General features: G+C 41.6%; 5 non-coding genes across 5 annotated transcripts; all 5 read right to left on the reverse strand.

Annotated features, from left to right (window-relative positions):
* Positions 1 to 1319: 1319 nt before the first annotated feature.
* On the reverse strand, positions 1320 to 1392 carry trnar-acg. The gene has a single exon. It is a non-coding gene; the product is annotated as a tRNA-Arg (tRNA).
* Positions 1393 to 3667: 2275 nt separating this feature from the next.
* trnar-acg lies at positions 3668 to 3740 on the reverse strand. The gene has a single exon. It is a non-coding gene; the product is annotated as a tRNA-Arg (tRNA).
* A 177-nt stretch (positions 3741 to 3917) lies between these two features.
* Positions 3918 to 3989, reverse strand: trnah-gug. Its single transcript has one exon. It is a non-coding gene; the product is annotated as a tRNA-His (tRNA).
* Positions 3990 to 8174: 4185 nt separating this feature from the next.
* Positions 8175 to 8247, reverse strand: trnar-acg. Its single transcript has one exon. It is a non-coding gene; the product is annotated as a tRNA-Arg (tRNA).
* A 177-nt stretch (positions 8248 to 8424) lies between these two features.
* On the reverse strand, positions 8425 to 8496 carry trnah-gug. Its single transcript has one exon. It is a non-coding gene; the product is annotated as a tRNA-His (tRNA).
* Positions 8497 to 12580: the final 4084 nt, after the last annotated feature.

The raw sequence follows: 12580 nt of genomic DNA on the forward strand, positions 1-12580 counted from the left end.
GAGTATAAAACCAAAGAGAATGACAAATATATTACATATTTAAAACATTTAACTATTAATTAACTAACTTACTATTAATATCCTCTGAAAAGTCGGTGCGCAATTGATCAACCTTCTTTCCTTTACTGTGGCATAATTTAGCCATTATCAGGGCCGCGCGTTAGCTCTAGCACACATGAGTGACCTGTGGTATTCACGTCTCATTTTGATGCTACGATGAGATGGTGAATATGATTACCGGTTATGTGAGTGAACTAAACTGGTATTTTCACATTACTGCTGTGCTGTTTACTTTTGATGGCAACACTCCTTTGTGACATGAACCCATGGGATACATGATCCCGGGGGAGAACAAATGAAGCAGTAAAAGTATTTGGTTGCAAAAACAAACATGCCATGCTGATTCAAATTTGGATCAACAAGAGTGGTGTAGCGAGAGTAGCAAAGACAATTTCTAAACGCTTCCCAAGGCCGTGGGCTGTGAATAGTCAGTTGTTGGCTCAGTGTGTAGATTCATTTCAGAGCTGTGTGAACATAAGGACTGTGTCCAGCAGTATCTGGAACTCAATGAAACCTTTGTTTATATACTATCAGCAACGGTGGAGAAATCTCATGACTGTGACAAATACTGGTCTTCCTGACTGCCACACACACACACACACACACACACATAGAGAGAGAGAGAGAGAGAGAGAGAGAGAGAGAGAGAGAGACGAGAGTTTTTTTCCCACATGCTTGTCTGGAAGCGAAGATTGGTTTGTTTGGCTTATGGTGCAGGGCCAGATACACCCTCAAGACAGCGTGTGATACAGAAGGAAGCACATCTACATAGACACAACCAAAGGCTCAGTAATGCCCAGAGGCCACAAATAGTAATTATAGTAGCTTTCACATGACAACTTGATGGTAAGGTCTGGCATTTGAGTAAACCCTCTGACGGTTTCCTGCATTTAGTCTTCAGGAAAAGGTGTACAAATCCATGGTAAACAAATGTGTCAACCAGGACATCTTCCTGTTTAGTTTATTTTTTAATTCAACTACACTAACTGAACAACCTAGTCAGCCCACAATTAAAGCAACAGTAACATGGCTTGGCCTGTACCTTTAAATCTCAACATGAGCATCTGTAACATACTAATCCTTTGCTTTGGTGTGGTGACAGTAATTTATAGACATGTGGGTGCATTCCATGTAGGCCATATACACAGCACTGACATCTGCCATGGCTTTCTGATGGCTTTCTGACAGTTGACTTTACAAGCTCCACAGCTGTATCAGTGAGTTTCACACAGCACTTTGTAAAAATAAAAGTAGTCTTCCGAACCAGCCAGGACTCGAACCTGGAATCTTCTGCTCCGTAGGCAGACGCGTTATCCATTGCGCCACTGGTCCAGGCCTCTAGACTAGACCATAGAACCCTACAGGAACCCCTGGAGAGCAGTGGTTGACGACACAAAGCCACAGAAGCAGCATGTTGTGGATGTCTTTAGTCAGAGTTTGACAGTGTTGCACTGACAAACTGCACAGATGCTTCCTATATTGAATTACAAAACTTGTATATACAAAACCTGCCGTGACCCCGATTCGAACCGGGGTTGCTGCAGCCACAACACAGAGTACTAACCACTATACGATCACGGCCTGCAACTGTGGGTGACACACAGGGGCGGCCCTAACACATTTGGTGCTCTAGGCGAGCTTCACTCCTGGCGCGCCCCCCCCAATAATGTTTTTTTTTTTCCCCACGAAAACGGAATTGCAACTTTCAAACGCTATTTTGCCCTGTAACGGTGGGTGTCCACGGCACGCGTTATCGTGCTGCTTTCATTGGGATAGAATGGAAGCGATTTTGCTGCCTACTGAGGAAAAAAATCGTCTTTGCTGCCTGCTGAAAGTTGCCCATTCTTTAACTTTATGCAAATTAGAGCGATTTGCTGCCTGTTGAGAACCAATCAGTTCGGCATGTGTGTGATTTGGAAGCCAACGTAACTCATAGGGGCGGGAGTAATCAAAAATATCGAAACAAGATGGCGGAGTCTCGAGACTCTGTTACTGGGAAATATTTTATGTGAATAAAGGTTATCTACACGACTTTTTATATGTCTAATCGACTCGGTTTGTTGTTTATATGCTACACGAATGCTGTGAGGTCAAACAGAATATTGTAGGTATTCCCTGAAGCTCTCGACTATTACTGATAGCTTGCCGCTAACGCTTTAACCGAAAACCCATTGGAAACACATAGTAGCTAGCTAGCTAGCTGCTAAATAAGTTACATGTAATGTTTTCGTGATTTAACCAGTGACGTGCAGTCAGGGTAGGCAAGGTAGCCACTGCCTACCCTGCCAAAATTCAAACGTAAAAATGTTTATTAAATAATTGTATTTAATAAACGTATTTGTATTTTTACTGATTATTCTTGTGATTTATATACGCAATATGTGTGTTATTCCAATTGTTTAGACGTTACGATGCAAATGTAGCAGTTACGCATAATCAAATACAACAAAATTGTAGAATAAGCAGTGCTTTTACTGTCCATTCATTGCGGACGACAACGAAAAACTCATGTTGCGCATGCGCACTTCGATCCTGTATTCTTTAACATGTACGTCGAAAAGCACAACTCTGCTGTGCCTTTGCACGTAAATATGTTATGCCAGTAATCATATACATTACGTATCAAACATGGACCAATTAAAATCGAGATATTACTGGACATTTGCGCAGCTGACATCATTACACCAGCTAAGCGTAATCCCCGCGAAATTCAAAGTCAAAATTACGGCAGCAGTATCTCCCCATACCGTAGAACTGAGAAATTTCTCCAAGCTCAATTTTAATGGAAAAAATGAGTTACTAGCAAGAGGGAGGCTGTCATGAACAGAAAGTTCCGGCCTGCCAGAAGTTCCGGATGACGCAATGGATGACGTTACGATCAGCTGTTTTGCTCTTTCACGTGAATGATCTAGAATGTGGCTGTGCTAACAGTCAGCGGCTGTACTGCCATCCCTGCCTGCTTTTTTCAACGAGTCAGACAGTTTGGACTTCAATGGGATACTGTGATTTGAACAACCTGCCCACAGCTTTAACCAAGCATGAAAAGTCATCAGCTCACATCCAGTGTCAAATTATGCTGAAAACCTTCGGTAAATCACGGATTGACCTTGCACTTGACGAGCAAAGGAGGCTGAATATAACCTCCCACAACGAAAAGGTTAAGGAAAACCGAGAGGTATTGAAGGATCTGATGAATGCGACCTGCTTCTTTGCAAAGCAAGAGCTTGCTTTTCGTGGCAATGATGAGAGCGCTAGCTCAAGCAATAGGGGCAATTACATTGAGTTGCTCGATGTGCTAGCTGAGAAAGACGAGAGGTTGGGTAGACATCTACGTACATCTACTGTATTTTCTGGAACATCTAACAGAATACAAAATGATCTGATCGACTCAGTGGCAGACGTGCTCCTCGCTGACATTAGGAGTGACATAAATGCGGCCCCCTTTGTTGCTGTGGAGGTGGACGAGTCGACTGATGTGACAAATAAAGACCAAATATCTGTTGTTGTACGTTATGTATGTGGAGGTAAAGTAAAAGATGATATTAGCAACGACCGGAGAGCAGCAGCTATTTCGCAGTATGTATTGGGCTCATAAAAAGTAGTCTTCCGAACCAGCCAGGACTCGAACCTGGAATCTTCTGCTCCGTAGGCAGACGCGTTATCCATTGCGCCACTGGTCCAGGCCTCTAGACTAGACCATAGAACCCTACAGGAACCCCTGGAGAGCAGTGGTTGGCTACACAAAGCCACAGAAGCAGCATGTTGTGGTTGTCTTTAGTCAGAGTTTGACAGTGTTGCACTGAGAAACTTCACAGATGCTTCCTATATTGAAGTACAAAACTCGTATATACAAAACCTGCCGTGACCCGGATTCGAACCGGGGTTGCTGCGGCCACAACACAGAGTACTAACCACTATACGATCACGGCCTGCCACTGTGGGTGACACACAGGGGCGGCCCTAGCACATTTGGTGCTCTAGGCGAGCTTCACTCCTGGCCCCCCCCCAACGTAACGTAACTCATAGGGGCGGGAGTAATCAAAAATATCGAAACAAGATGGCGGAGTCTCGGGACTCTGTTACTGGGAAATATTTTATGTGAATAAAGGTTATCTACACGACTTTTTATATGTCTAATCGACTCGGTTTGTTGTTTATATGCTACACGAATGCTGTGAGGTCAAACAGAATATTGTAGGTATTAACTGAAGCTCTCGACTATTACTGTTAGCTTGCCGCTAACACTTTAACCGAAAACCCATTGGAAACACATAGTAGCTAGCTAGCTAGCTGCTAAATAAGTTACATGTAACGTTTTCGTGATTTAACCAGTGACGTGCAGTCAGGGTAGGCAAGGTAGCCACTGCCTACCCTGCCAAAATTCAAACGTAAAAATGTTTATTAAATAATTGTATTTAATAAACTTGTATTTGTATTTTTACTGATTATTCTTGTGATTTATATACGCAATATGTGTGTTATTCCAATTGTTTAGATGTTACGATGACAAATGTAGCAGTTACGCATAATCAAATACAACAAAATGGTAGAATAAGCAGTGCTTTTACTGTCCATTTATTGCGGACGACAACGAAAAACTCATGTTGCGCATGCGCACTTCGATCCTGTATTCTTTAACATGTACGTCGAAAAGCACAACTCTGCTATGCCTTTGCACGTAAATATGTTATGCCAGTAATCATCTACATTACGTATCAAACATGGACCAATTAAAATCGAGATATTACTGGACATTTGCGCAGCTGACGTCATTACACCAGCTAAGCGTAATCCCCGCGAAATTCAAAGTCAAAATGACGGCAGCAGTATCTCCCCATATCGTAGAACTGAGAAATTTCTCCAAGCTCGATTTTAATGGAAAAAATGAGTTACTAGCAAGAGGGAGGCTGTCATGGACAGAAAGTTCCGGCCTGCCAGAAGTTCCGGATGACGCAATGGATGACGTTACGATCAGCTGTTTTGCTCTTTCACGTGAATGATCTAGAATCTTCATAGCTAGGTGCTACTGCTAACTAGAGGTGGGGACTTGCTACGTGCCTTCTCAACTTGTAATACAGCAATTAAATATCACCGCGGCGGTTGTTTTGAGATACTTTTTGCGTGCTAAACCGATACCGGTGCCTGAACCGATACTTTTTTTTTTTAAAGCACAAAGATTACACAACATTAAAGAAAGGCTTTTTTTTATTGCCAAGGCAATTTTTTTTCTTCAAATTGAACAATATATTAACTGTTTAAAGTATATTATAAATATAAATACATACAAAACACTTGGCTTCCAACTACAGCTTCAAACTTTTTAACTTCAAACTATGAACATTATATTAACTGTAAACAACAGTTTATAGTATACTTTAATAAATATAAATAAATACAAAAAAACAGCTTCAAACTTCTTTTGCAAAAATATGAGCATATTTGCCTTTGGAGTCAAACATTTATTATTTTGATTGCATTTATTTCATGAAATTTCACCATTTTATGATTTGTTTATACCTATCTTTTCTATCTTGTTTATAGTTATTCTTGTTACTTGAACACACTGAGTACGAGAAAATGTGTACTGCCCCTTTAAGAGACTACCGTTGGTAGTTAAGCTGTCATCTCCGTACATTTTTCAGTCTTCGGTTGCTGATCTGCCGTTGACTCTTGCCTTCTCTCCCCTCTTTTCACGCAATTGTTTTGTTGCATTTGCTGCACGTCGCGATGTTTGAATCTTTTTGGGCGAAATACAGCCACACTTTTGATCGTTTACCTTTCGGTATTTTCTCTGTTAAAGGTTGATGGCTAGCTCTGTTTGTGCTTGCTCTGAAATGCTGCCTGCTCTTCACTGTCATTACACTGTTGCTATGAAAACACCAATGAGCGTGAGCGACACAGGACAAAGTTTACATTGGGAGCTGGGGCAGTTTTACATGTGCCCCACAGAATCTGCCTAGCGACCGTGTTCAATTGGCTCAGGCACAGAAATGAAGCACCGAAATCTGCGTTGCATTTCGGTCCGGGTAGGTACCGGTTGTATTGGAACCGGTTCCATATTGGTACCGGTTCTCGGTACCCAACCCTAGCCATCCCTGCCTGCTTTTTTCAACGAGTCAGATGGTTTGGACTTCAACGGGATACTGTGATTTGAACAACCTGCCCACAGCTTTAACCAAGCATGAAAAGTCATCAGCTCACATCCAGTGTCAAATTATGCTGAAAATCTTCGGTAAATCACGGATTGACCTTGCACTTGACGAGCAAAGGAGGCTGAATATAACCTCCCACAACGAAAAGGTTAAGGAAAACCGAGAGGTATTGAAGGTAGGGCTGGGCGATTTTTCGATCTCGATTCGGGATCGCGATAAAATTTCGATCGATCTCGATTATTTCCTTGTGACATGTATTCGATCTCACGTGGCAAAAGTAAGCGCAACAACAGTGTCGGAGTCTGCCGTACGGTGTTCATATTAGGACATCCTCAGATCTCAGACTCAAGTGTCAGACTCAAACGAAAAGGCGTCAGGTTTCAGACCAAAAGTAGTCAGACTCAGGCGAAACGGCTTCAGTCTCAGAACAACCTCTGTCATCCTCACACAAAACTTTGTCAAACCAAACGGCGTCATCCTCACACAAAACTTTGTCAAACCAAACGGCGTCATCCTCACACAAAACGTTGTCAAACCAAACGCCGTCATCCTCACATAAAACGTTGTCAAACCAAACGCTGTCATTCTCAGCAGAACTGTCAGAGCTAGATGAGGGAGCTGTTGACTAGCTTTCTGAATGAGCTAAAGTAGCAGCTTTTACAGTTAATACCGCTGTGGTGTTTCTGTTAACTGGTACAGCAAGAAAACTTACTTTTGTAATACGAAATAGTTGTTTTCTGCAAGCTAGTTCACTCGTGTAAAGTAAACCCATGTTTAGTCCTCCGGTTGCCGACTTTGCTGAAGAATGAATGCCTCCACTTGTCGCTAACCTAACTTCGCTAGCTAGTCAAACTTAACAAACTAGCAGAAGGTCTAGTACACAACATTTGAATCGTTTCCTTCATGGTATACGTTAATGGCGATTGTGTTGTTTAGTTTGACATTTTGTCTGAGATCTGAGTGGAGTTTAGTTGTAGTATCCATGGCAACCGGAGGACTAAACATGACTTTACTTTACACAAGTGAACTAGCTTGCAGAAAACAACTATTTCCTATTATATTGTAACGTGCTGGCATAGTCGCCCCATAATGCCGTGCGGCAGGCGCGTGCCGTGCCATTTTGACATTTTTCGTGTTTTTTTGACGTGTTTTTCACTTTTGGTATTGTAACAAATCACGGAAGTGCGTAATATTTGTTATGGCCTTAAACACAACACACTGTCAAAATGGCACGGGCTTTATCCCCTGGTACAAGTTATCACGAACAGACTGTGCTACCGTCACACACCTGTATAAACTCCGTCCCAACACAGAACAACGACATGCAATTAGAACAGTAAGGAACATTGTTAGGGAACATCGTTGAGCGCACGGCATTATTTCTAACAAAGTTCTGCTGAGAATGACGGCGTTTGGTTTGACAAAGTTTTGTGTGAGGATGCAAAAACTACATATCGTGATAAGAATCGAGATCGATCAATATGGAAAAACATATCGTGATCAAATTTTTTTCCATATCGCCCAGCCCTAATTGAAGGATCTGATAAATGCGACCTGCTTCCTTGCAAAACAAGAGCTTGCTTTTCGTGGCAATGATGAGAGTGCTAGCTCAAGCAATAGGGGCAATTACATTGAGTTGCTCGATGTGCTAGCTGAGAAAGACGAGAGGTTGGATAGACATCTACGTACATCTACTGTATTTTCTGGAACATCTAACAGAATACAAAATGATCTGATCGACTCAGTGGCAGATGTGCTCCTCGCTGACATTAGGAGTGACATAAATGCCGGGCCCCCTTTGTTGCTGTGGAGGTGGACGAGTCGACTGATGTGACAAATAAAGCCCAAATATCTGTTGTTGTACGTTATGTATGTGGAGGTAAAGTAAAAGATGATGTTAGCTACGACCGGAGAGCAGCAGCTATTTCGCAGTATGTATTGGGCTCATAAAAAGTAGTCTTCCGAACCAGCCAGGACTCGAACCTGGAATCTTCTGCTCCGTAGGCAGACGCGTTATCCATTGCGCCACTGGTCCAGGCCTCTAGACTAGACCATAGAACCCTACAGGAACCCCTGGAGAGCAGTGGTTGACTACAAAAAGCCACAGACACAGCATGTTGTGGTTGTCTTTAGTCAGAGTTTGACAGTGTTGCACTGAGAAACTTCACAGATGCTTCCTATATTGAAGTACAAAACTCGTATATACAAAACCTGCCGTGACCCGGATTCGAACCGGGGTTGCTGCGGCCACAACACAGAGTACTAACCACTATACGATCACGGCCTGCCACTGTGGGTGACACACAGGGGCGGCCCTAGCACATTTGGTGCTCTAGGCGAGCTTCACTCCTGCCCCCCCCCCCCAACATAACGTAACTCATAGGGGCGGGAGTAATCAAAAATATCAAAACAAGATGGCGGAGTCTCGGGACTCTGTTACTGGGAAATATTTTATGTGAATAAAGGTTATCTACACGACTTTTTATAAGTCTAATCGACTCGGTTTGTTGTTTATATGCTACACGAATGCTGTGAGGTCAAACAGAATATTGTAGGTATTAACTGAAGCTCTCGACTATTACTGTTAGCTTGCCGCTAACACTTTAACCGAAAACCCATTGGAAACACATAGTAGCTAGCTAGGTAGCTGCTAAATAAGTTACATATAACGTTTTCGTGATTTAACCAGTGACGTGCAGTCAGGGTAGGCAAGGTAGCCACTGCCTACCCTGCCAAAATTCAAACGTAAAAATGTTTATTAAATAATTGTATTTAATTGATAAGTGTGGTTGAATTAATGCCGACTGCAAGCCATTTGCCTTCATATTCAATTGACTGACAAAAATAATTGGCTGCTGTGCAATAATTAAGTATAAAGATGGCGTTCCCTGTGTTGGGAGAGGCGTTCCCTGTGTCTGACTCCGTGAAATTGGAGTAGCATAAATTTCGCTTTGGTGTGTGTGCGTGCGTGCGTGTGCGAGAGAGAGAGACTACGATATGTCATGTCATGAGAGTAAGATATGTCATCCTGATTGGAAATTTCTTGATATCAACCTTGCATGTGTGCCGCGCTTGTGCGTACTGTTTTGACGTAGCCTATTAGCCTAAACAATAAATTAGGTAATCTGGCTTTCATAACTCAGTGCCTACCCTCTTACTGACATCACCGCACGTCACTGGATTTAACTGGCTGATATATATTAATTAGATAGAATAAATTAACAAATTATAAATTAAATGAATCAGCCCATGACTGACTGCCGCAACATCTATCATTATTTTGTTGGGAGTTCACAAGCTAATGTGCTACATTAGCGCAGCAATGCAACTGAACTTGCTACTTGAACTTTGCTACAGCCAAACTGATTTTTCTGACCACGCCCCCCAGGCGACTTTACGCCTAGCGATTTAACGCATGTAATTTGTGCCGTGGACACCCACCGTAAGACTGCATTTCTTTCACATAAACACAACAACGATCGCGACGATGAACAAACATTAATTCAAGAACGAATCACTGAGAAAATGTCACACCTGTGCTGGACTACGCTCCGGCCACGCCCCCTGTTCAACTGTTTATGGACACACACACACCTCCACGTCATCTTCCCAATCGCCTGCAAATAATGTTTTCTTAGTCTTCTAAAAGTGAATCTAAAATGATATAACAAAAGTATGTATTATCATCATTTGTTAAATGTAGCTATTATGTAGTTATTAAGCATTTTGGTGTATTTGGACAGCCTGACATTTTTTTATTCCAAGATGCGTAGCTCTTGATTAGTTGAATCATGTCTAATGATTCTGGCTAGCTCGCTCCACCAAAACTAAAGCTGTCCAAATTTGATTACTCAAATTTTTATGACGCAAAATGACGCAAATTGCGGGTACAGCCATAGGCGGAGATCCCGGGGGGGACGGGGAGGACGTGTCCCCCCCTACCATAAAGTTGTCCCCCCCAACAATCATTGAAAACTAAAAAATATATATATATTTTTTGATTTTTTTTTTTTTTAATAAAAAAACGACGACACAAGCGGTGTTAATTATAGACGTAAAAAAAATTGTTTTTAAGTGTTGAAAAATCATGTTCCCCCTATTCCTCAAAGTGGTTTGGTTCACATGCTGTTTCCAACGGGCAGGGCTACCGGCAGCTCCGTGTTTCAGTTAATCAGCCCAGTAGCCTACACGGTCAGATTGTCAGACTGTTGCCTCCTCTGTCCCCTGTCGCTGCCGCTATGATACACGATATGTAAAGAGATTTACCTCATTCTCGAACGCAGTAAGAACATGTAAAGAAGAAGTTTTTTTTCTAAACTCCATTTACGAAGTTCCAATCGATATGCACAAGTATACATAAGCTTATTCATGGATTGGCATGACAACGTGAACGTTTGCCGATAACACACGCATGCCGGTAATTAACACAGTTAAGATAGCTAGCTAAGTCTAGGACAATGTCCTGTCAGGGCAGGTTCATGCTAGTTAATAAATGTAGGTCTACATCTCAGTGCCTCTCCAGATTTGTTAAATTATCTGAAGTTAAATTAATGTCATCTTTTTCTGCGGTCCATGAACTATGTTGATATAGCAATATGGAGTGACAGTGGCGTAGGAGGTAGAGAAGTCGTATTGTAATCAAAAGGTTGCAAGTTTGATTCCCTGTTGAGCTGTTTTATAACTTATTTTGAGCATCAAGTTCTCTTGAACTTTGGACATTATTTGTCTGTGAATAGATATTTCGTGTTAGTACATTTAATGCTGTTTAGATCATTCTAAAATGACTTCGAATCTCTGTTTGTAAATGTGATAAGAGAATTCGGTATTTAGCAGTTTATGCTAGCTCTCGTGAAAGCAATTTTTTCATGTCCCCCCCCCCCCGGAATTACACCCTGAAATTTGACCATGTATTGTCCCCCCCTACAATGAAATGGGATCTCCGCCCCTGGGTACAGCTGAACTTGAACTGATGTTTCGACTGAATGGCAAAAACAAGGAACGTCACAAGTCACTGGCTAGCTAGTGTTAGCTAACTATAGGGTGACTAGACGTCCCGGTTTGACCGGGACAGTCCCGATTTTGAGTTGCGTGTCCCGAGTCCCGACAAAAACCTGTCGGGACGCTAAAATGTCCCGGTTTACACCAACCACTATGAAATTGTCCCGGTTGTCAGCGATTACATTGCCGATGTGGTCTTATTATAGCCCGATCATTAACTAAACCCATGTAGAACGTCTAATAAAGCGTCCAGCGTATGATTTGAACAATGTGTGTGTGTGTGTGTGTGTCAGTCAATCGTAGCGGTCTGCGTCTGCATAATCTGTGCAGCCAGCGTTACAATGTATATTTGTAAACATTGTTGCAAAGCCTCTTCTCATATGTCTCGTTTTAACGGTCAGGCTACCGGTATATCACTAGCTAGGCTACACTACGACAATGCTGAAGAGAAAGTCAGCATTCACTAAAGATTTTGCAAAGGGCTTACCCCTTCCTCCGCGAAGTCCATGCGCAATTTCACAGCAGGCTTTCAGCCAATAAAATGATACTTTCAAATTCACTCCTCTAACAAATATACGGAATTAATGTTTCCAATAGGGTGTTTGTGTGTGTTGTTGGAATAACACTGGTAACACTTTAAGCTAAGGGTACAGGATACAATTATCATGAATTCAAGCATGAATTAATTGATGAGTATATGTATTATTATGCATTATGTCATTAATGATTTATGTATTACTGCATTCCTTAATATCCCATGAATCATCAGGAATTGACGTGTTCATAGTATGTCATTCGTGACCTCATAAATGAACAACACAACTAAAGCATTAGGTACGGCACATCATTATGAATTATGATTTAATAATTATGATAATGATTATTTCTTTTTATGCAAAACAATGTGGTCATCACTGCGCAAATTCTGATTTGAACACAACTTGTGCATAATAATGTACCCACCTAAGTTGATGTGTTGTTCATGCATGAGGTCATGAATGAGAGGCTATGAACTCATGTCAATTCCTGATGATTCATAAGATATAAAGGAATGAAGTAAAGCACAATAATAATTCATAATTCATGTACCCTTACTGTAAAGTGTCACCATAACTTTAGTTCAAGCCTGTGGCAGCAGTTCAAAATAGTTCGTCTATTGCCATGCAATGAAAAATACCTTTTCAAAAACTTTTTCACAAGTTCAGTGGGTGCATTTTCCAAAAGAATGCTTTAATTCTGAAAAATAAAGTTGCTCCCACACAAAACTCACTCAATGTCTTTTAATATTATTTCTTAATTATGTAGGCTACATAGAAAATGCATGAATATTAACTGAGATACCCCATTATGTTGTGAACAGTAGGCCTACG

The sequence above is a fragment of the Clupea harengus genome, chromosome 9 (assembly GCF_900700415.2).
Source record: "Clupea harengus chromosome 9, Ch_v2.0.2, whole genome shotgun sequence".
NCBI lineage: Eukaryota > Metazoa > Chordata > Actinopteri > Clupeiformes > Clupeidae > Clupea > Clupea harengus.